Source organism: Argopecten irradians, chromosome 4 (assembly GCF_041381155.1).
Source record: "Argopecten irradians isolate NY chromosome 4, Ai_NY, whole genome shotgun sequence".
Lineage (NCBI taxonomy): Eukaryota > Metazoa > Mollusca > Bivalvia > Pectinida > Pectinidae > Argopecten > Argopecten irradians.
Window position 1 is genome coordinate 6,409,577 of NC_091137.1, and position 23,545 is coordinate 6,433,121.

At 38.2% G+C, this 23,545-nt stretch overlaps 2 long non-coding RNA genes across 2 annotated transcripts; both read right to left on the minus strand.

Moving 5' to 3' along the window:
* Positions 1–18,814: 18,814 nt before the first annotated feature.
* On the minus strand, positions 18,815–20,053 carry LOC138320450 (uncharacterized). The gene is made up of 2 exons (XR_011208187.1): positions 19,804–20,053; positions 18,815–19,523 (listed from the first exon to the last, which is right to left on the minus strand). It is a non-coding gene; the product is annotated as an uncharacterized lncRNA (long non-coding RNA).
* A 484-nt stretch (positions 20,054–20,537) lies between these two features.
* LOC138320451 (uncharacterized) lies at positions 20,538–22,990 on the minus strand. Its single transcript, XR_011208188.1, has 2 exons — positions 22,880–22,990; positions 20,538–20,692 (listed from the first exon to the last, which is right to left on the minus strand). It is a non-coding gene; the product is annotated as an uncharacterized lncRNA (long non-coding RNA).
* Positions 22,991–23,545: the final 555 nt, after the last annotated feature.

A 23,545-nucleotide genomic window follows, 5' to 3' on the forward strand; every position in this document is an offset into this window, starting at 1 on the left:
GACCCATAACGTAGCTTCAAGGCCTGACCATAACTTTGGAATGTAGAAGTAAATATATGGATACTTCTAATATACAGTACTGCCAAAAATCTCTTGCAGATCGTATCTATACATGTAAAATTAAAAACACTAGAACCATTGTAATTCTCAAAATAGTGGTAACTTTAGGTGGTGAAAACCTCTTCGTGAGTATGACCATTACGGTACATTTCATTACGCCATAAATTTAATCGACAAAACTTGATTTAAAATAAATATTAATACAATTATCATGTCTTGGCCAACTTTCTATTGTTGTAAATTGCGTATAAAGCCATGAAAATATGACAATTTTGGACACACACACACACAAAAAGTTAAGTTACCTCCATTGTATTTGTACGATTTCCATTCGTCTTCTTCACTCAATTCGGCGGTGTTTTGACTGAACGGTACAGTTGTGTGGAGAATGCATTGTTCTTTTGAACTATGATACGACGTTGACTCGCAGGTTAAATGGTTCAAACATTCAATTGAACATTCCAGAACACTTTTTACCTGTATTACATGCGATAGGTCGGAAAAAGTTGCATTTCCAACCGCGTCAAATTTTGCTATTCTATATCCATTGGAGGAGCAAAAAAATAATGTATAGAAAGTCAGGAAAATAAGCATTTTACATTTGAAACGTCCAACATCGGTGATGTCCTAATGAAATTCAATATCGGTAACTATGCTCCTGACTTTGTAGCTTAAAGATAAGTTAAGTACATGCAAGCGTTACACTATCACTTCTATTCAATCTTTATCGAATAATATTAACAGCACGATATCGATTCGGGTCACTTACTAAAAGCCAATATATATATATATATATATATATCGCGACAAGAATCATAGTAACGAACTGTGCTACTACCTGTTCAATGTGTGTTTAACAATAAACGAAATGGATGGACTTCCGTCCTAACTGCCTATAATGTAAATACGAGTAGACTTATTTGCAAATCAATAGGTTTTACATCACGAACGTTTTCATTAGAATCGCTTCGCATTCATATTGTAATGCCACCCCTCTCTATAGTGTATATACCTATACCGATAGCTTGTTTAACTAAGCGTTCATTTTCCAGTAAGATCCAACATTGTCACAATATTTCGTGAACAGTGTCAAGTTTTATATTAAATCGGATATGGTGGTACTCTCCCGGCTATCTGATCACTATTACAAAATTTAATAGCGATGCTACAGCACTGACGAATGCCATTTTTTTTCCTCTGTCAAAAACAGGAGCAGACGAATAAGTATTCTTCTTCTTTATTAATGTGTATTTATTGATTTCTAAACATATTTTTTTAGATATTATTTTGCTACCCTATGTAGCTGATATACAAACTTCTGGCAGTCAGAAAATATATTTTGTACCAATGTTAAGTGATTTACCTGTAATTCAGGAGAACCAGCTGATGCTCCATCAGAGCATGAGAAACTGTTACAGTTTCAACATAATGAAACTTAGCAAGAATCTCATTCTGGTAAGTAATGTAGGCCCTGCAGGTAGGGCGTTAGGAATTGTACCCTGCCTGCCCCTATTGCATGATCGTAAGGCGACTAAATTTAGGATCTTATCTTTTCTATTCTTCCTAACTGACTTTATCCTTCCTAATGCCTTCCCTTTGGCACCGGCCTCACTTTTGGCCTTGAGTTGAGCGTTCGCCCCTGTGAGGGGAAGGCTCTGGGTTCTGTCCCCTGGGCCGAGACACACCAAAGTCTATAAAAGTGGTAGTTTCTGCTCCTGCTTAGCGCTCAGCAAAAAAGGAGTGGGACGACTGGTTCGCCCCGTTGTCAGTATAATGTGACCGTGTGGGGTGTGTTGCTTGGTGTCTTCGGCGGCATGCTCCAGTGAGGCAAAAGTTCCACTATACAAGAAGACACAACATGAATATACCCGCAGTCTCCCCGAAACACGCACCTCGCCCACAACATACACGCAACACACACCGCATACATGGGAGGCTGTCCTTACATGACCATAGCTGTTAATAGGACGTTAATTAATCAAACAAACAAACAAACAAACTGGTAAGTAATGTGGTCATTTTTCCCATGGTAGCAGCATTCTTTATTTAATTAGATACTGTAAAAAAGTAACACTAATATTGGTATCTTTATCTGATAACATGTCCATCCCAGTCTGAAAGATAATTGTACTGGAAGTCGGGCGTGCTGATGATTAGAAAAAAAAATATCAAGGTGGACATGTATATTGCACATCAACGCAGAACTTTGAATGTGCAAAAAACTTCATTTAACAAATAACACTTGTATTTACAGAAGATGATGATGATGAACTGCCACTACCTCCTAAAAGGTAAAGACGAAAAAAGTGCCTCAACTCCTACAGGATGGTCCAGCCAGGTTATTCGATGAACAGCCATCATCAAGCCGGACACCATCACCAGGTCATTCAGAAAAATCCACCAATGGCAAGAACACCAAGGAAATCACCAAGGTCTCACCAACGTGTGACTCAACTGCCCTCTCTTTCGAGGAGATCTACGAGGTCTCACCGACGTGTGACTCAACTGCCATCTCTTTCGAGGATATCTCCAAGGTCTCACCAAAACGCGTGACTCAATTACCATTCGTTTCAAGGATCTTCAAGGTCTCGCCCTAGCCAACCGTTCAAATGGGACACAGAAACAAAAGTCGCCTACTCCAAGATCTCCTGCAAGGGAACCTATTCACACAAGTCCTCGAAGTTCCTCAGGCCAAAGAACTAGTGTCAGACGCAAGCTTCACGACCCCTTCCCATTATCACAAGAAAGTGAGATGTTTTATGTATTTAAAGTTAAATGGCATCAAGTTATGAAATTTGTAATAATTCTACAGAAATATTCATTGCATTAATATCAATAGATCCATGTCATTTTTTTTATTCTTTGAATGTATGTAATAACAAAACTTATTTCCCTCGTCAGAGGATAAACTTATTTAGACACTTTGACAATAAGTTTTATTGTATTCACTGAGTCAGATAATTGTTTAATGCTTCTTTTTATTATTTGGAATATCAAAAGAAATCAATGCCAATGCTAGTTGAATTGGTTATAGGGATGAGGAGGTTCTAGCCTACATCAGTAGGAAAGAATTCACTTCCGCAAGAGTAATGGAATTACCCAACAGAGCGGAGTCCATGGAAGACACTTAAACACCCTTGAAGAAGGAATGCAGACAGACAGCCAACGGAGTCAATTGGAAAAAAAATAATATTTATGTTCAATAGTTTTCTTTGTGTGTGTGAAAAAAAATGGTTTGTGTGTGAAAAAAAATGGTTTGTGTGTAAAAAAATATATATTTGAGTGTGATTTTGTTTGATATTTGTGTGTGAAAAAAAAGTAATTTTTTATTTGTGTAATAGTAAGCATAGTGGGATATATGCTAATGTTGCTTTTGTAACGGCTCGTCTGATTGGCTAATCTGTTTATGGCCGCATCTCTACACCGGCGGTGAAATTATAAGATTTTGTTTGTAAGTGGTAAGTATATTGTGGAGCATATACAGTCTCCATTAGGACAAGTTTAGATATGAAGCTACAGGGGCACAATCGGCATCGTTCAATCGGATATAATATTATGTATGTCTGGTTTAATTTTGAAGTTGTACAGTGTTGGGAAACACTAGCAGCCTAGCAATGACCATCTCCAGAACATTTGGATCTACACAGAAACTGAAAGCTCCAGTAATTGCCCCAATCGGATTTAAAACCCCAAGGATGGCTTTGTATGCATTTTACGGTAAATACATGTAATTGAGAGAGGCAATGTCCGTCAGTAATGTAAATCTATCCATGGAAAGTCTATGATATATTAAATAGTGTGGGCGGTATTACCGGTATACCGGTAAACCGCGGTAAAAAATCTGAAGAGGTACGTAACGTCACTACGGAACACTTGTACTGTACCGTAACTACTAATCGGTGAACTTCAGCAGTTTCCGGTGAAATAAAGTGTTTGTAATTCTCAACTAATAACCATCGCAAACTAAAAAATAAATGATTAATTTCATCATAGTTTCGCTGACCAACCAGTTCATATGTACCAATTCCTCGATCGCCGTCCTCGTAACTCACTGTACGCATGTTACTGGGAAATGCGAGAAACGGGCTAGTCCCCCGCAGTGAATAATTAAAGGTGGCTCGGACACAACACGAAAGGCCATATTATGAACAGATCTTCAAATGCTTCCCGCGGCAAAGATGTCCGACATCTGGCGCCCATTTTGCGCTCAAAAACACAGGAAAATGTGTGATGAGCTTAATCGAGGATTTCTTGTTCTGATTATTGGCGCTCTCACTTAGTCGATTGAGTCAGTGTGAATGAGCGCAAACCTTGCTCGGTGGATAAATCTAACATCTTGGTTTGCGCACGGTGTGATCAGGCATCATCCGAATGATGAGTAACACCGAAAGTCGATAAGGAGAGGTCTCTCTATTCTACATCAGAAACCTCAGCAAATCCGACCAGGATTTTCGAAAGTTTGCTACTCTTCCCGTATAACATACGCCAGCCCTAGGCCACTTTTCTCAACATATTTATGTTTGACGGGGGGCGTCGAAAATAAACAAATCAACGTCCAACTAGTGCGAAACATTATCACTCACACAATGGCCAAATTTTCTAATTAAATACATCTTCAGTCACATAACCGGAAATTGCCTGAAAGTAGAGTTTGTTGATGTCATTAAGGAGAAACTGGTACACACGCGATAATAACACTAACTGCCTTCAGGCATACACATAATTGCTGAGGAACATGTCTAAAACCAGAAATGTCAAATCAAACGATGATAAAGAGGATGTTAGTGTCAAACATTAAATCTACGAATCTCAGGTAATTATAATATCTACGATGAAGAAAAAAAGAACCGTATTTAATATTTTTAAAGCATCTATACTATAGCTTTAAAGACTTGTATTTTCAAAGTAGAACTGAAGATCTAGATTGAGAGATAATTAGCTGGATTACCAAGCGGCCATACTAGCTCTTGTACTTTTTTAAACAAAAAACTCATTTTCATCACAGTTTGTAGATAACTAATAACTACACACACGGTCGAAATGTAACGATCTAGATTGCTACTGCTTATAAGTAGGCTCTGGTTTCCAGCAAGCAAACTAGAACAACTCCATGAGCTCTATTAAGACTAGTAAAAACAAATATTGCTAAGGATGTTGTCAATAAACTATTTTTGTAAAGTTGGTGAATCTAGAGTTTTACTTTTTTTTACACATAAAGGTATCCTGCAATAACCAGTGACCGTGATGGACAACACACGATTCAACACGATAATCATATGCCCACCGAGACTACACATAAGCTTCGGCTCATCACACCTCACTTACCTGGCTGGGAATTATTGAAACTAACACTACGGTATTGCAGACAAGAACAAATGCCCATCTGTATAGAAAAATCTCACACAGGGTGAAATATTAAAAAAATGTCCCTCCCGAGTTATGTGATTAATAGGCAGTGGTTTCTTAGTTATGTTGCCTGAAGCTGAATTTGGTCCATGAGTGGACTGAAGTATTTCCCAAGTCCGGGTACATTGGGTGTAAGTTTCTTGTTAGTCAGGCACGGGGCACCGTCGCCGTAAAATGTGCATAACTGTCAAAGTGCTGCAAACATGTGTTGATCCAAAAAATAAAAGTATCCCCAAATCCCCATCCTTGTGTCCACTACTTACCCTCTTGGACTGCGTCCTGTTTCAAAGGAACCCAAATAATGTGGGTTGAGTTGGTTGTTCTCTTAGACTATACTCTACCCCAGCTTTCATACAGTTTACTGGAACTCGATGTGTTACTGGCCTCTCATGATATCCACGGCATTGGCTTGTGCTGAGTGTTGTACTGCGAGGCCTTCTCAACATAGTCTCCATAATATGTAAACTGCCATCACGCCCTCTCGCTCATAAATGCCTGTCTCAATGTTGATTGATACAAATTTACTGTTACACTGTTTGTAACTGTTTATACTTTATGGGTTAGTAGCTAGTACTCGTAGAAAGTATGCAGCTCGATTACTAAAACCCTAAAAAACTTCTGGGAACGTCAACTTCGTCATTCTTTTTCAGCTTGAGAACATAGCAGGATTTACGATCAATGATGCTCTTAAGGAATTGAAGTTGTCCTAACTGATCGTGGATACAAGAACAGAAAAAAATTACAAAGCAAATATAGAGGCCACTATAGTCACCGAGCTAATTGCCCTCAAAGCAATGTTGAAGAGCTTGGAAAATATACTAGTGAAATAGTAACCAAAAAACGTGTTCGTTTTTGTTGCACAACCCCTCTTCAAATCTTGCCAGCACACTAAAATGCTTTAAATCAAACAGAAACTCCGTGTCCAATGTCTCTATAGCACGTAAAATAAGACTGACTGTTATATATCTCTGCATGTGAATACCTATCGCAGGTGCTGTAGCTACACAGGCAATCTTGAGAATGTCAAAAAGGCTCAGCATATTGAACATTGCCAAATCATAAGAGATAGATGTATGTACTAGGTGGAATTCTGCGTATATGATGGAAGAAACGCTTTCTTGAAATGCAAGCCCAGCCATTGTAGCCCTTAAGGTCAAACGGAAAATGCTCCTTGCCAAAGGAAAAAGAAGAGGGACGAGCATGAACCGATGAGAACCTGCTTTATTCGGGCAGTTGCTTGCGTGTCTGAAACCAGTATTTGACGTCACCAACATGCATTGCAACGGAAAATGCCCAAACAGTTTCCATACAATCATGCCCGATTTCGTCACACGTTATCAAATGTGACATTTGCTATTCAAGAAAATGATTCTCATACAGTTTCTGAAATCGTATAAACGTGTAATGAAAATGGATCTTGATGATCACGGTTGTTTAATCTCAGGATAAGGAAGACATTTACATTTTTGAATATGACATCTGCATATTTATGGACAATATACTACTCTATAACTTGTCAATCTCGTTCTTCAGCGTGATATATAGGATATATTAAGATTATGTAATTTTTTTATAGTAAAAAATAATTTCTGGCAATGATCATCTATAGTACAAGGATACATAGTTAACCACCGTCTGACACATATACTCCTTGAGGATGGCGTGTTCAGTTTTAACCTTTTGTCAATAATCACTCGTCTAGGCGATCTCTAATATATTCCTATAAACTACATTGGGTTAACATACACTGGAAACTCCACACTGTATTAACTATTCTTACTTCTTGGTATCAATTTAATCAATTTACCCTTGTCAATAATTACACATGGTCGCTATCTAAGGTTTCCATAAGTGACTAAATTTGTTCTTTTGTAAAATTCCCTTTAATGGGATTTCCCGAATACAAATAATATGTATACATTTCGCCTATCACTTTCATTTGTTCCATTACTCTATGATTATGTAAATATGAGTTTTCTTTTTAATATCATATGCTTACGATAGGACTAAGTCATACAATACTCCCTCTTTTTTCGCCAAAATAAACCAATAGCTCTAAGGAATAGTAAAATATAATGGGAAATTTAGTATTGAGAATAATTCTACTATTTAGTCAGAATTTACTATGCTACAAAACGGAGTCAGGATGACTTACACTTATCTGTAAAGAAGAACTGACATGGCTGTGCACTACTTTTCTTATCCGTAAATGTCCAATGGATAATATACTGACTTTGTAAACCCCATACTTAATTGCCCACCCCCCTAATTTCATTTATCGAATGAGCATTACTATAAAAATGTATGAGTCCGTCATAACAAGCCTGGGATACAGTTGTTTTGTTAAATTTGAAATTATTCGTGCATATATTTTGTGAAACAACAAACTTGATATTGGAATCATATTAAATGGAGTTTAACATATTGATTATAAAGAATAGAGGAAAAGCATACCTTGTCAATGTCCAGGATCTATAACATACTCTGGGATACCTTGTCAATGTCCAGGATATGTAACATACTCTGGGATACCTTGTCAATGTCCAGGATCTGTAACATACTCTGGGATACCTTGTCAATGTCCAGGATCTATAACATACTCTGGGAATACCTTGTCAATGTCCAGGATCTGTAACATACTCTGGGATACCTTGTCAATGTCCAGGATCTGTAACATACTCTGGGATACCTTGTCAATGTCCAGGATATGTAACATACTCTGGGATACCTTGTCAATGTCCAGGATCTATAACATACTCTGGGATACCTTGTCAATGTCCAGGATCTGTAACATACTCTGGGATACCTTGTCAATGTCCAGGATCTATAACATACTCTGGGATACCTTGTCAATGTCCAGGATTGTAACATACTCTGGATACCTTGTCAATGTAACATACTCTGGGATACCTTGTCAATGTCCAGGATCTATAACATACTCTGGGATACCTTGTCAATGTCCAGGATATGTAACATACTCTGGGATACCTTGTCAATGTCCAGGATCTGTAACATACTCTGGGATACCTTGTCAATGTCCAGGATCTATAACATACTCTGGGATACCTTGTCAATGTACCTTGTCAATGTCCAGGATCTATAACATACTCTGGGATACCTTGTCAATGTCCAGGATATGTAACATACTCTGGGATACCTTGTCAATGTCCAGGATCTATAACATACTCTGGGATACCTTGTCAATGTCCAGGATCTATAACATACTCTGGGATACCTTGTCAATGTCCAGGATATGTAACATACTCTGGGATACCTTGTCAATGTCCAGGATATGTAACATACTCTGGGATACCTTGTCAATGTCCAGGATCTGTAACATACTCTGGGATACCTTGTCAATGTCCAGGATCTGTAACATACTCTGGGATACCTTGTCAATGTCCAGGATCTATAACATACTCTGGGATACCTTGTCAATGTCCAGGATCTGTAACATACTCTGGGATACCTTGTCAATGTCCAGGATCTGTAACATACTCTGGGATACCTTGTCAATGTCCAGGATATGTAACATACTCTGGGATACCTTGTCAATGTCCAGGATCTGTAACATACTCTGGGATACCTTGTCAATGTCCAGGATCTGTAACATACTCTGGGATACCTTGTCAATGTCCAGGATATGTAACATACTCTGGGATACCTTGTCAATGTCCAGGATCTTAACTACTCTGGATACCTTGTCAATGTCCAGGATCTATAACATACTCTGGGATACCTTGTCAATGTCCAGGATCTGTAACATACTCTGGGATACCTTGTCAATGTCCAGGATCATTGTAACATACTCTGGGATACCTTGTCAATGTCCAGGATCTATAACATACTCTGGGATACCTTGTCAATGTCCAGGATCTATAACATACTCTGGGATACCTTGTCAATGTCCAGGATCTATAACATACTCTGGGATACCTTGTCCAGGATCTGTAACATACTCTGGGATACCTTGTCAATGTCCAGGATCTGTAACATACTCTGGGATACCTTGTCAATGTCCAGGATCTATAACATACTCTGGGATACCTTGTCAATGTCCAGGATCTGTAACATACTCTGGGATACCTTGTCAATGTCCAGGATCTGTAACATACTCTGGGATACCTTGTCAATGTCCAGGATCTGTAACATACTCTGGGATACCTTGTCAATGTCCAGGATATGTAACATACTCTGGGATACCTTGTCAATGTCCAGGATCTGTAACATACTCTGGGATACCTTGTCAATGTCCAGGATCTGTAACATACTCTGGGATACCTTGTCAATGTCCAGGATCTGTAACATACTCTGGGATACCTTGTCAATGTCCAGGATCTGTAACATACTCTGGGATACCTTGTCAATGTCCAGGATCTGTAACATACTCTGGGATACCTTGTCAATGTCCAGGATCTGTAACATACTCTGGGATACCTTGTCAATGTCCAGGATCTGTAACATACTCTGGGATACCTTGTCAATGTCCAGGATCTATAACATACTCTGGGATACCTTGTCAATGTCCAGGATCTGTAACATACTCTGGGATACCTTGTCAATGTCCAGGATCTGTAACATACTCTGGGATACCTTGTCAATGTCCAGGATCTGTAACATACTCTGGGATACCTTGTCAATGTCCAGGATCTGTAACATACTCTGGGATACCTTGTCAATGTCCAGGATCTGTAACATACTCTGGGATACCTTGTCAATGTCCAGGATCTGTAACATACTCTGGGATACCTTGTCAATGTCCAGGATCTGTAACATACTCTGGGATACCTTGTCAATGTCCAGGATCTGTAACATACTCTGGGATACCTTGTCAATGTCCAGGATCTATAACATACTCTGGGATACCTTGTCAATGTCCAGGATCTGTAACATACTCTGGGATACCTTGTCAATGTCCAGGATCTATAACATACTCTGGGATACCTTGTCAATGTCCAGGATCTGTAACATACTCTGGGATACCTTGTCAATGTCCAGGATCTGTAACATACTCTGGGATACCTTGTCAATGTCCAGGATCTGTAACATACTCTGGGATACCTTGTCAATGTCCAGGATCTATAACATACTCTGGGATACCTTGTCAATGTCCAGGATCTGTAACATACTCTGGGATACCTTGTCAATGTCCAGGATCTGTAACATACTCTGGGATACCTTGTCAATGTCCAGGATCTATAACATACTCTGGGATACCTTGTCAATGTCCAGGATCTGTAACATACTCTGGGATACCTTGTCAATGTCCAGGATATGTAACATACTCTGGGATACCTTGTCAATGTCCAGGATCTGTAACATACTCTGGGATACCTTGTCAATGTCCAGGATCTGTAACATACTCTGGGATACCTTGTCAATGTCCAGGATCTGTAACATACTCTGGGATACCTTGTCAATGTCCAGGATCTATAACATACTCTGGGATACCTTGTCAATGTCCAGGATCTGTAACATACTCTGGGATACCTTGTCAATGTCCAGGATCTGTAACATACTCTGGGATACCTTGTCAATGTCCAGGATCTGTAACATACTCTGGGATACCTTGTCCAGGATCTGTAACATACTCTGGGATACCTTGTCCAGGATCTGTAACATACTCTGGGATACCTTGTCAATGTCCAGGATCTATAACATACTCTGGGATACCTTGTCAATGTCCAGGATCTATAACATACTCTGGGATACCTTGTCAATGTCCAGGATCTGTAACATACTCTGGGATACCTTGTCAATGTCCAGGATCTATAACATACTCTGGGATACCTTGTCAATGTCCAGGATCTATAACATACTCTGGAATACCTTGTCAATGTCCAGGATCTATAACATACTCTGGGATACCTTGTCAATGTCCAGGATATGTAACATACTCTGGGATACCTTGTCAATGTCCAGGATCTATAACATACTCTGGGATACCTTGTCAATGTCCAGGATCTGTAACATACTCTGGGATACCTTGTCAATGTCCAGGATCTGTAACATACTCTGGGATACCTTGTCAATGTCCAGGATCTATAACATACTCTGGGATACCTTGTCAATGTCCAGGATCTGTAACATACTCTGGGATACCTTGTCAATGTCCAGGATCTATAACATACTCTGGGATACCTTGTCAATGTCCAGGATCTGTAACATACTCTGGGATACCTTGTCAATGTCCAGGATCTGTAACATACTCTGGGATACCTTGTCAATGTCCAGGATCTATAACATACTCTGGGATACCTTGTCAATGTCCAGGATATGTAACATACTCTGGGATACCTTGTCAATGTCCAGGATCTGTAACATACTCTGGGATACCTTGTCAATGTCCAGGATCTGTAACATACTCTGGGATACCTTGTCAATGTCCAGGATATGTAACATACTCTGGGATACCTTGTCAATGTCCAGGATATGTAACATACTCTGGGATACCTTGTCAATGTCCAGGATATGTAACATACTCTGGGATACCTTGTCAATGTCCAGGATCTATAACATACTCTGGGATACCTTGTCAATGTCCAGGATCTATAACATACTCTGGGATACCTTGTCAATGTCCAGGATATGTAACATACTCTGGGATACCTTGTCAATGTCCAGGATCTATAACATACTCTGGGATACCTTGTCAATGTCCAGGATCTATAACATACTCTGGGATACCTTGTCAATGTCCAGGATCTGTAACATACTCTGGGATACCTTGTCAATGTCCAGGATCTATAACATACTCTGGGATACCTTGTCAATGTCCAGGATCTGTAACATACTCTGGGATACCTTGTCAATGTCCAGGATCTATAACATACTCTGGGATACCTTGTCAATGTCCAGGATCTGTAACATACTCTGGGATACCTTGTCAATGTCCAGGATATGTAACATACTCTGGGATACCTTGTCAATGTCCAGGATATGTAACATACTCTGGGATACCTTGTCAATGTCCAGGATCTATAACATACTCTGGGATACCTTGTCAATGTCCAGGATCTGTAACATACTCTGGGATACCTTGTCAATGTCCAGGATATATAACATACTCTGGGATACCTTGTCAATGTCCAGGATCTGTAACATACTCTGGGATACCTTGTCAATGTCCAGGATCTATAACATACTCTGGGATACCTTGTCAATGTCCAGGATCTGTAACATACTCTGGGATACCTTGTCAATGTCCAGGATTGTAACATACTCTGGGATACCTTGTCAATGTCCAGGATCTGTAACATACTCTGGGATACCTTGTCAATGTCCAGGATATGTAACATACTCTGGGATACCTTGTCAATGTCCAGGATCTATAACAACTCTGGATACTTGTCAATGGGATTTAACATACTCTGGATACCTTGTCAATGTCCAGGATATGTAACATACTCTGGGATACCTTGTCAATGTCCAGGATCTGTAACATACTCTGGGATACCTTGTCAATGTCCAGGATCTGTAACATACTCTGGGATACCTTGTCAATGTCCAGGATCTGTAACATACTCTGGGATACCTTGTCAATGTCCAGGATCTGTAACATACTCTGGGATACCTTGTCAATGTCCAGGATATGTAACATACTCTGGGATACCTTGTCAATGTCCAGGATCTGTAACATACTCTGGGATACCTTGTCAATGTCCAGGATCTGTAACATACTCTGGGATACCTTGTCAATGTCCAGGATCTGTAACATACTCTGGGATACCTTGTCAATGTCCAGGATCTGTAACATACTCTGGGATACCTTGTCAATGTCCAGGATCTGTAACATACTCTGGAATACCTTGTCAATGTCCAGGATATGTAACATACTCTGGGATACCTTGTCAATGTCCAGGATCTATAACATACTCTGGGATACCTTGTCAATGTCCAGGATCTATAACATACTCTGGGATACCTTGTCAATGTCCAGGATCTGTAACATACTCTGGGATACCTTGTCAATGTCCAGGATCTGTAACATACTCTGGGATACCTTGTCAATGTCCAGGATCTATAACATACTCTGGGATACCTTGTCAATGTCCAGGATCTATAACATACTCTGGGATACCTTGTCAATGTCCAGGATCTGTAACATACTCTGGGATACCTTGTCAATGTCCAGGATCTGTAACATACTCTGGGATACCTTGTCAATGTCCAGGATCTATAACATACGGATCTTGTATCTGTAACATACTCTGGGATACCTTGTCAATGTCCAGGATCTATAACATACTCTGGGATACCTTGTCCAGGATGTCCATGTCCAGGGATCTGTAACATACTCTGGGATACCTTGTCAATGTCCAGGATCTGTAACATACTCTGGGATACCTTGTCGTAACATACTCTGGGATACCTTGTCAATGTCCAGGTCTATAACATACTCTGGGATATGTCAATGTCCAGGATCTATAACATACTCTGGGATACCTTGTCAAATCCAGGTCTCCGCACGGTTTGTCAATCCGTTCGCACGGATTACTAATCCGTGCACACGGTTTGCCAATCCGTCCGCACGGTTTGTCAATCCGTGCACACGGTTTACTAATCCGTGCACACGGTTTACTAATCCGTGCACACGGTTTGTCAATCCGTTCGCACGGATTACTAATCATTGCACACGGTTTGTGAATCCGTGCACACGGTTTGCCAATCCGTGCACACGGTTTGCCAATCCGTGCACACGGTTTGTCAATCCGTCCGCACGGTTTACTAATCCGTGCACACGGTTTGACAATCCGTCCGCACGGTTTACCAATCCGCCTATAATTAGACTAGATCTATGCACTGGGATTACTATCTTCACTGGACAAGGGTTCAATTCATTACTTAGGGTTAACACGGACTTGTATTAAGGATTACACGGTAATATAAGGTAAGGACATGGTACTTTCTCTTATATAACCTCTTTGGTCAATTCTTTGTATTATTTTGTTAGGGAGAATAGCTGTATTCTACTTCTTACTTCGTGTTAATGTAATCAAAATGATGTGAGAAAACATACCAGGTGTACAATTGTCACGTTTTTCTTCGAGTTTAAACGACGTTCTTATTCATTAATAGACAATTGTTAGAAAATGTGGTATTACAGTGTACTGTCTGAAGTTTATGCAAAATATTGTATTTTTTCTGTTACAGTTATGGATGACGGATGTACATGTATGCCATTGGACAAGCGATATTTCGTCAAATATATCCATAGAATCGCTTGATTAAAAATCATAACTTCAGTTTTGATGTGGAATATGTGCATTGGTCATTGGGATAAATCCTTTAAGTCCTTTTAGCAACCCACAGTTTTTGCAAGCTTAAAATACCCCTATAGATATTATCCACGGTGATACAACGGGCTTAATAAACTGTTAAGTACAGTGCAGATAATTGTCAGAAATAATGAATGATCTTAGTTCCTGACCAATGAAGGGACTGTCTTCACGGATAAACTTAAAATAATTGAAATGCGACGTATTTAAATTTAAAGTAATCCTGAAATTTTGTGTAAATACAAGTGAATATAAGACATCGTTTTAAATAGATGGAACAACGTCTTAGAATGTGACGTGACAGTCGGGGAAAACTGTGTACCTTCGATATATGAGTAGTGCCTTATTATGCCATAGCCATCGAAAAGCAAGTTTCGAACAATTAGGGGCAGCATGCCAGCTGACGCCTGATTCACAGGGATATGAGAATTAGTTACACTTTATATAATCATGGACACACCAGAGTGCCCACAGACCATTTTAGATGTTTTAGAGGCTAGATTAAAAAAAAAATAGGTAAAAATCATACTCTATAGTTTGGTATCAGTATCTTAGTAACTCGGGCTACCTTGCTTGTCGGGACATTACTCGGTTGTCTGACCGATTGGGGCCCTACGCTTTATGTTGTCATTATTCAAGAATGCTACATATGTAATATCAATACCTATAATTCATTCTAAAGTTGCCGTAGCTATCATATTATTTCTAAACGCGTGCACAATACAGGAGCCTAAGAATTAGTTAAAGGAGAGTTGCCAAGTGGTTCAGATGTCCTGACATATTACCACAAACCTCTGGATCGCGAGTTCAAAACTTTCTTCCCTATGTATACAACTGTATACGGTACAAAGAGGTATGATTTTTACCGATTTTAATCTAGACCCTTAAAACATATAATATACATTGTCATCCAAAAGGTCTGTTACAAGTGTCTAGATTCTGTATAAAATAGTTCTGACAAAAATCCATGTGTAACAAAACTTTTGGAGGACAGTGTATGTCCAATATTACGAGTTTAAGTACATATGGACCATCAAGTCCCTGTGGTCAAGGATTACGTCCTTATAGCGTTGGAACAACCAACTGTACTGTATTATTAAAACAGAGGAGTATTAGTTAGCTATTGAGTTCTATAATTAAAGCCTAGGTTCTCATATAACACTAGATAGAACAAAAATGGGTCCTTCTGCCTGTCAGAAAACATTTTTACTTTTGAAATTCATAATTAGCCAGCCAATCAGCGGCCGGGTTAAATTTTATCCTGGGCTCGTATACACAGGGGCCATTTCGAAGGTCTTTTTTCATTTAGTTGGTTGTTCCCTACTGTGGTTCACATCGTGTACAAGAGAAATCGCTGTAGTGTTTGGTGTATAGATAGGAGGCTGCGAAGAATCACTTCATATTATAGATTGACGAAATACAAGCACGAGTTTCATGTTTTCCCATTATTCAGTCAATATCCTATCTTTAAAAAAGCACATCATAATTTCTACAACATAACTTTTTAATCTTTACTCATCCTCGATAACCCAGGGGTTAATATGACTGTTTTTATATCGACCGTGGATATATCGTCAGTGATAGCAACCCATGGAGTATCGAGGATGACCGCCCCTCACTGGGCATCCTTTTTTTGCGCTGAACCATGCAAGTAAATTGATGTTCTTGGAATTCTCAAAATCTTACATTTTCTCCCTTCAAATGTTTTGCAGGGGCGTAGGAAGGGGGGGGGGGGGGGGGGGGGGGGGGGGGGGGCAGGGGCAGGGGGGTCACTCACACGAACTAGACTAAAAATGTCCATCAAGGGATTCTATGTACTATTTAAAAATGTCTCTTAACAGATCAATCTGTTTATATGTTTTAGCGAGACAATTAATTCATTTTTTTATGTTACACAACAATGTGCCGATGGTGTAAAGCCGGTGTATTCGGATCGAGTAGGGTTGCATAATATTATGACGACACAATTATCATATCTAAATGCAGGTAGCTTTAAATCGACAAATACCATGTTAAGAACGCTTTATAACCATTAAAATACATCGTAAAACTCATCTCAGCTATTCTAAATCGTAATTTTTTCCCGGGGGATACCCCCGCACCCCCTAACACCAAATTATCGCGGCTTTGGGAGCTCGCAAATTCATCAAAATGCATCGTAAAACTCATATAAGCCATTCTAAATCGTATTTTTTTTCCCGGGGGGACCCCCGGACCCCCAAACACCAAGATCTCGCGCTTTCGGGCGCTCGCAAATGCATCAAAACTCATTTAAGCTATTCTACATCGTAATATTTTTTCCGGGGGAGGTTCCGGACCCCCCCAACACCAAACTCTCGCGCTTTCTGGCCCTCGCAAAATTATCAAAATACATTGTAAAACTCATCTCAGCCATTCTAATTTTTTTTCCCGGGGGTCACCCTCAGACCCCTAAAACACCAAAATCTTGCGCCTTCGGCGCTCACACGCTAATTTGGCCAATTTGCGTATTCGTTAATTTCCTTTTAGCGACCCCACTGTCTATAGATGTGTACAAGGATTAAATTTAATGATATATGAAAAATGTACATAAAGCAAATATGGTTGGGAGTTGAATTAATCTCCTCCTGTAGGTGCGGCGGCGGCGGCGGGGGGGGGGGGGGGGGGAGTTAAACAAATATTGAAGACCTTTGCCCCCCCCCCCCCCCATTACGTTTCATCTTCCTACGCCACTGTTTTGCATATACAGCAATAATGACCATATAATAATGTAGAAAGCAATGTCATTTACAACGGCTAACTAACCAAAACCAAATCTGACGCCGACGCCAAGGCGATTCCACAAAACAAGGAATGTGTACCTAAATACTCTATGGTGTTTTACCATACCTAAATACTCTATGGTGTATACATGTATATATTTAGATAAAAACATATATTTGTGCCTTTCTGCGTTAATTAAGTCATATGTGCCTGTATATAAAGAATAACACAGTGCTTGGGATTTTAAGCACAGGTATTCGTCACATCTCCTCTGTATTCGCCAATGTTATCCACTCCTACTTGAAAGTACTCGCACGTCATGTTTCGAAATTTGTTACAACGCTCAGCCGAAAAAGTTCAAAGAATATTATAAAAATAACATTGAAGCTCTTTATAATGGGTTTCCTTCTCAAATGGGGATTTTGGGACAAGAATAGAGTGTGAATATATATGGATAAAAAAATAAACAAAAAATTTGGCTCCGTTATTTCCATAAATTGAACTTTTTAAAATTGCATAATTTATGCTTACTGAAGCCTTCAGTCATATTACCAAACTTGATATCGTCTTTAGACGTCATAGTGTCAGATTGGTTCCCAGTCGTCAGTAAGCCCAACACATGGATCTGATAATTAGTTACAGTTTATAGAAATACAGGTTACAAGAGTCGTTGTTGTTGAATACAGAATATATTCCACAGGGTGAGTTACTTGTTAAAAGTTACGAGCTTGAACTCGAGTATTGAAACATTGTATGACCTGTGTCTACCACATTACGTTTTAAAGGTCTAAATCTTACTTTTGTTTTATACATGTACACCATGTAGAGTATGATTCCAGCCGATTTATTATATAAATCTATACAACGACTGAAAATGGTTATACATGTCTATAAACTAATTAATTTGCAGATGCTTTTGAGCTCCAACATTCGGACGAGGACAACTGTACAATTTTAAAAGTGAACGAATCCATGTACAGGTTGATGTTAAGAAACAAACAATATATTGTGTCCATTTAATACTAGATTATTGTACATGTATTTCACCACTATATTAAGACGGACCATGTTACAACTCATTTAAATATTACTAATGTAAGTATTTTCATATGTACAGATCAGCATACATACACTGATTATACATGTAACAAAAATGTGAAAAAGTAGCCAAAACAAATCGATTTATTGTGATAATCAATCAACTATCATTTGTAAAATAATGAGATACATTTGTGTATCAGTCAGCGTATATACATGTTTTTTTTTATTAAAGCCAACAATAAATCCATGGAAAATATCCCGTTTGACATAAAACCCCAAAACATGTATCTTTTCGAAACACCTTTTAATTAAAAAAAATTGGGAATATAAAACGATACTGATAATTTTGTAGAGTTGCAAAAGTTATTAACACTACATTTATCATCATCTTCTGAACAATTTAAATAAAATGTTCACCTTCATAACGTTAACGCGGGTCGTCTTATGCTTTCCGCCTCGTTCTAATCATCGTGCGTTAGTTGACTATCACTGCGTCAGACGAAAAAACAGCTCAATGAATCTTTTCTTCACATGTAGTTTTAAAGAAACATTTTTTTGAATGGCAGTGTTTATTGGTCTTTGGTCCAATTAGTGACAGTCGCGCGATGTCTTTCACCTTTGAGTTCGAAACCTATGTGGAGTGGGGCAGTTGTCAGGATTTTGAAACATATCGATGGTTTTCTCCCAATACTCTGGCTTTATTTTTTCTCTCGATAAGACTCGTCCTTACATAGCCCTGTCTGATCTTATCCTTGATCACCAGACGAGCGTGACATTATTTTAAGGACAATTAATAATATGGTTAACTAATCAATGTCATATTTTAGATAGAGCCATTTTAGCATCACATTGAAACACAGTCAACCGGTATTCTTCTTAAAAACTTTGGCATCGTTTTACCACCAGTATGTCGTCTCTCCGTTCAGTTACACAATAATATTTGACTACTTTTTCCCGTAATGGAAGCACGTGTCTTTGTTTTTGAATTGCCGTCAACTGGAATATAAAGTAGAAATTGTCTATTAGATGAAGTACATATACACATGCATTGTGTATATTTTTTAATATTACTCTTTACTCTGTGATCTAATTATTTAAAATGTTAACATCGACTTCTAAGCATACTTATAACAAGTCGTTTACTTCATACTTACAAATTGAAAATAATCAATAATCTGTATGCATCAATTAAAAAGCACATTAAACGTTTTGTAAGATACATGTTTATATGTCTCCATTGTATTATCCATTAATTAAAACTGTAGATTTTCCTTACCTCATGTTGCCGCCGTGCCCTCTATAATCAATTGACTCGAAGGTAGTCGATGGTTCAATGTTCAATGTACACGTCACGGTTTGATAATATATCAAATAGACAAACCGTGTGCACGGATTAGTAAACCGTGCGGACGGATTGTCAAACCGTGTGCACGGATTGGTAAACCGTGCGGACGGATTGTCAAACCGTGTGCACGGATTAGTAAACCGTGTGCACGGATTGACAAACCGTGTGCACGGATTGGTAAACCGTGTGCACGGATTCACAAACCGTGTGCACGGATTCACAAACCGTGTGCACGGATTGGTAAACCGTGCGGACGGATTGGCAAACCGTGTGCACGTAATTGGCAAACCGTGTGCACGGATTGGCAAACCGTGTGCACTGCACGGATTGCAAACCGTGTGCACGGATTCACAAACCGTGTGCACGGATTCACAAACCGTGTGCAAGGATTAGTAATCCGTGCGAACGGATTGACAAACCGTGTGCACGGATTAGTAAACCGTGTGCACGGATTGACAAACCGTGCGGACGGATTGGCAAACCGTGTGCACGGATTAGTAATCCGTGCGAACGGATTGACAAACCGTGCGGACGGATTGACAAACCGTGTGCACGGATTAGTAATCCGTGCGAACGGATTGACAAACCGTGTGCACGGATTAATAAATATTTTTCCATGTCCCTTCGCGGGCTCCGTAGATATAATACAAACGATGCAAGACGAATGACTTTTAGTTGGTCCACTTTAATTAAGATTTGCATATTGACATTGTGACCTTATTTATGATAGAAAGACAACATCACGTGACCATTTTCATGAGGATGGTGTTGTGGAGAGTTGGTCTTTCTCATACTGAAGGACGAACAGGACGGTCAAAGCCTACAAGATATAAATTATTATAAATACATGTGTATTGGGGTAATACAGGACGGTCAAAGTCGACAAGATATAAATTGTTATAAATACATCTGTATTGGGGTAATACAGGACAGTCAAAGCCTACAAGATATAAATTATTATAAATACATGTGTATTGGGGTAATACAGGTCGGTCGAAGCCTACAAAATATAAATTATTATAAATGTATATATATGTTGTGTATTAGAGTAATACAGGACGGTCAAAGCCTACAAGATATAAATTGTTATAAACACAAGTGTATTGGAGTAATACAGGACGGTCAAAGCCTATAAGATATAAATAATTATTAATAAATATATATCATATTATGTGTTTTAGGGTAATACAGGACAATCAAAGCCTACAAGGTATTCATTATTAATGTATATATATGTGTGTGTATTAGGGTAATACAGGACGGTCAAAGCCTACAAGATATAAATTGTTAATGTATATATGTGTGTATTAGGGTAATACAGGACGGTCAAAGCCTTCAAGATATGAATTATTATAAATGTATGTGTATTAGAGAAATAATGGACGGTAAAAGTCTACAAGATATAAATTATTAATGTACATATATGTGTGTGTATTTCGGTAATACAGAACGGTCAAAGCCTACAATATATAAATTATTATAAAAATATATATTATATCATGTGTATTAGGGTAATATAGGATAGTCAAAGCCTATAAGATATAAATTATTATTAATAAATATATATTATATTATTTGTATTAGGGTAATACAGGACAGTAAAAGCCTACCAGATATAAATTATTAATTTATATATATAGGACGGTCAAAGCCTACAATATATAAATCATTAATGTTTATATATGTGTGTTTTAGGGTAATACAGGACGGTCAAAGCCTACAAGATATTAGTTTTTAATTATGTGTATTAGGGTAATACATTAACCCCACAGAATGAGACTAAATTAAGCCTTCTTTCGGAAAGATTTAGAATCACGTCGATGGATATTACCAACACTGTGGAATACATTGTACACTGCCATCTGTCTTGTAGATTTTTTTAATTAGTAGCATTTCATATCAATGCGTAAGAAAATATGTTAAAGGTTATTGATAAATATCTGTTTACTAAATCTTTTTTTTTTTTTTTTTTTTTTAAATTCAAACCCAACTAAACCGAACACCGAAATAAGCATGGCATTCTGTTCCCTTTGTCATGTAATTAGTAATCAAACTAACTGTGCCCTACTTGTAAAAATCCCTACTTCAGCAGATCACTTTATGTGATGTGCCGTTGCTGCAGACGTTCAAACAGATGCATTGTGACCTAATCGTAAAATGCAAATGTTTACAGAAGAACATTCAGCTAAACTGATTTTCCTTTTTTAAACATATCTTTATTTCTTATTTATTGTAAAGAGCAACAACTAAGGCCTCTACACTCGAGTACTATAGGACCCACATGAGTTGAAAGATACGTTCAATACCCCACTATTTCCTTATTTTATAATTACGATGGTCACATTCTCTCATAACCCCACAACTATACATTAGAACTGGCCTTAGTTCAGCGATTTAGACCTCATACTTCAATTGACTTTCGTCACTCATGAAAATTATACAAGAACCATGAATGGCTGATCGTAAGAGAGGACATAATAATCACTCTATATATAACGAGTTTACTTTGATGTCCTGTTTATGAAAATCATTATATATTTATATGTGTGACCAAGTGTTGTATTGTAATAAACAACGGCTGATGTTATCATTAGATTTCATCTAAAGAATACCAGTGAAAAATTAATAAAAACTTTAGTTAAAGATGCTCCACCGCTGACAAATAGTATTTTGTCTCAATAAAAAGCAGGCGAATTAGTATTTTTCTTCAGTTACAAAAGTTACTTAATTAACACCATTATCACCATTTTTTACTTCAAGATAAAAGTATTAAAAATAATTAATTGCATCCCGAAAAAAAATCCGTAGCACTATGTCCTATATGAAATTAAGTACCGATAGCGCATGCACCAAAGGCAAACTTAATTATTTTATGTTATTTTTTGTGTTAATTAGACATAAATTTACATGATTAAACACCAATTATTGTTCAAATAATGAGTATCGTTTATGTTCTGTCGGCGGTGGAGCATCTTTAAGCATTAGATGCTATATGTGTGGTACTTACTTCTCTGAAGAATTCTGTAAACTCCGCTTCGGTGACACTGCCATCATCTGCAAATAAAAAAACGTATTACAAGCTACAAAAATATCAAACTTATGTGTAAAAGTCATGTGAAATAATAAACAATTTTACGTTTAACTTAACAATGACGTATTTTACTGTCAAAATATGTTTCATTTTTTTAAATTAATACAAACGACTTATCTGATTTATTTATATATCCAAACATATATATGTGTGTGTGTGTGTGGGGGGGGGGGGGGGGGTCTGTACACCCATGTACACCATTTTTGATATTGTTTGGGTCTTCTAAATATCCAAATATCCAAATTATGTCCAAATATTTTTATTATTGTTTATAAACTTCCTGTATGGAATGGTGGGTAGTGATCGCGATCAGAACTTCTATAAAAAACAAATCCTCTTATTATATGAATCTTTTATGTTAAATCACGATCATGATGATGCTAAGCTTTACTCTCTTTTTCCAGTTTTATTAGGTGCAAATCTAGTATTCGCCTGTGTTAGGGGCTTTTGCCAATAATTGGCTATGGACTTTCGTAGTCCCAGACACAGGCAGAATCACTGTATTACGTACCTATTAAAACTGGGAAAACTTCAAAAATGTTTTAGTGGCTTACTTGTCTGTTATATTACATAACTAATTAC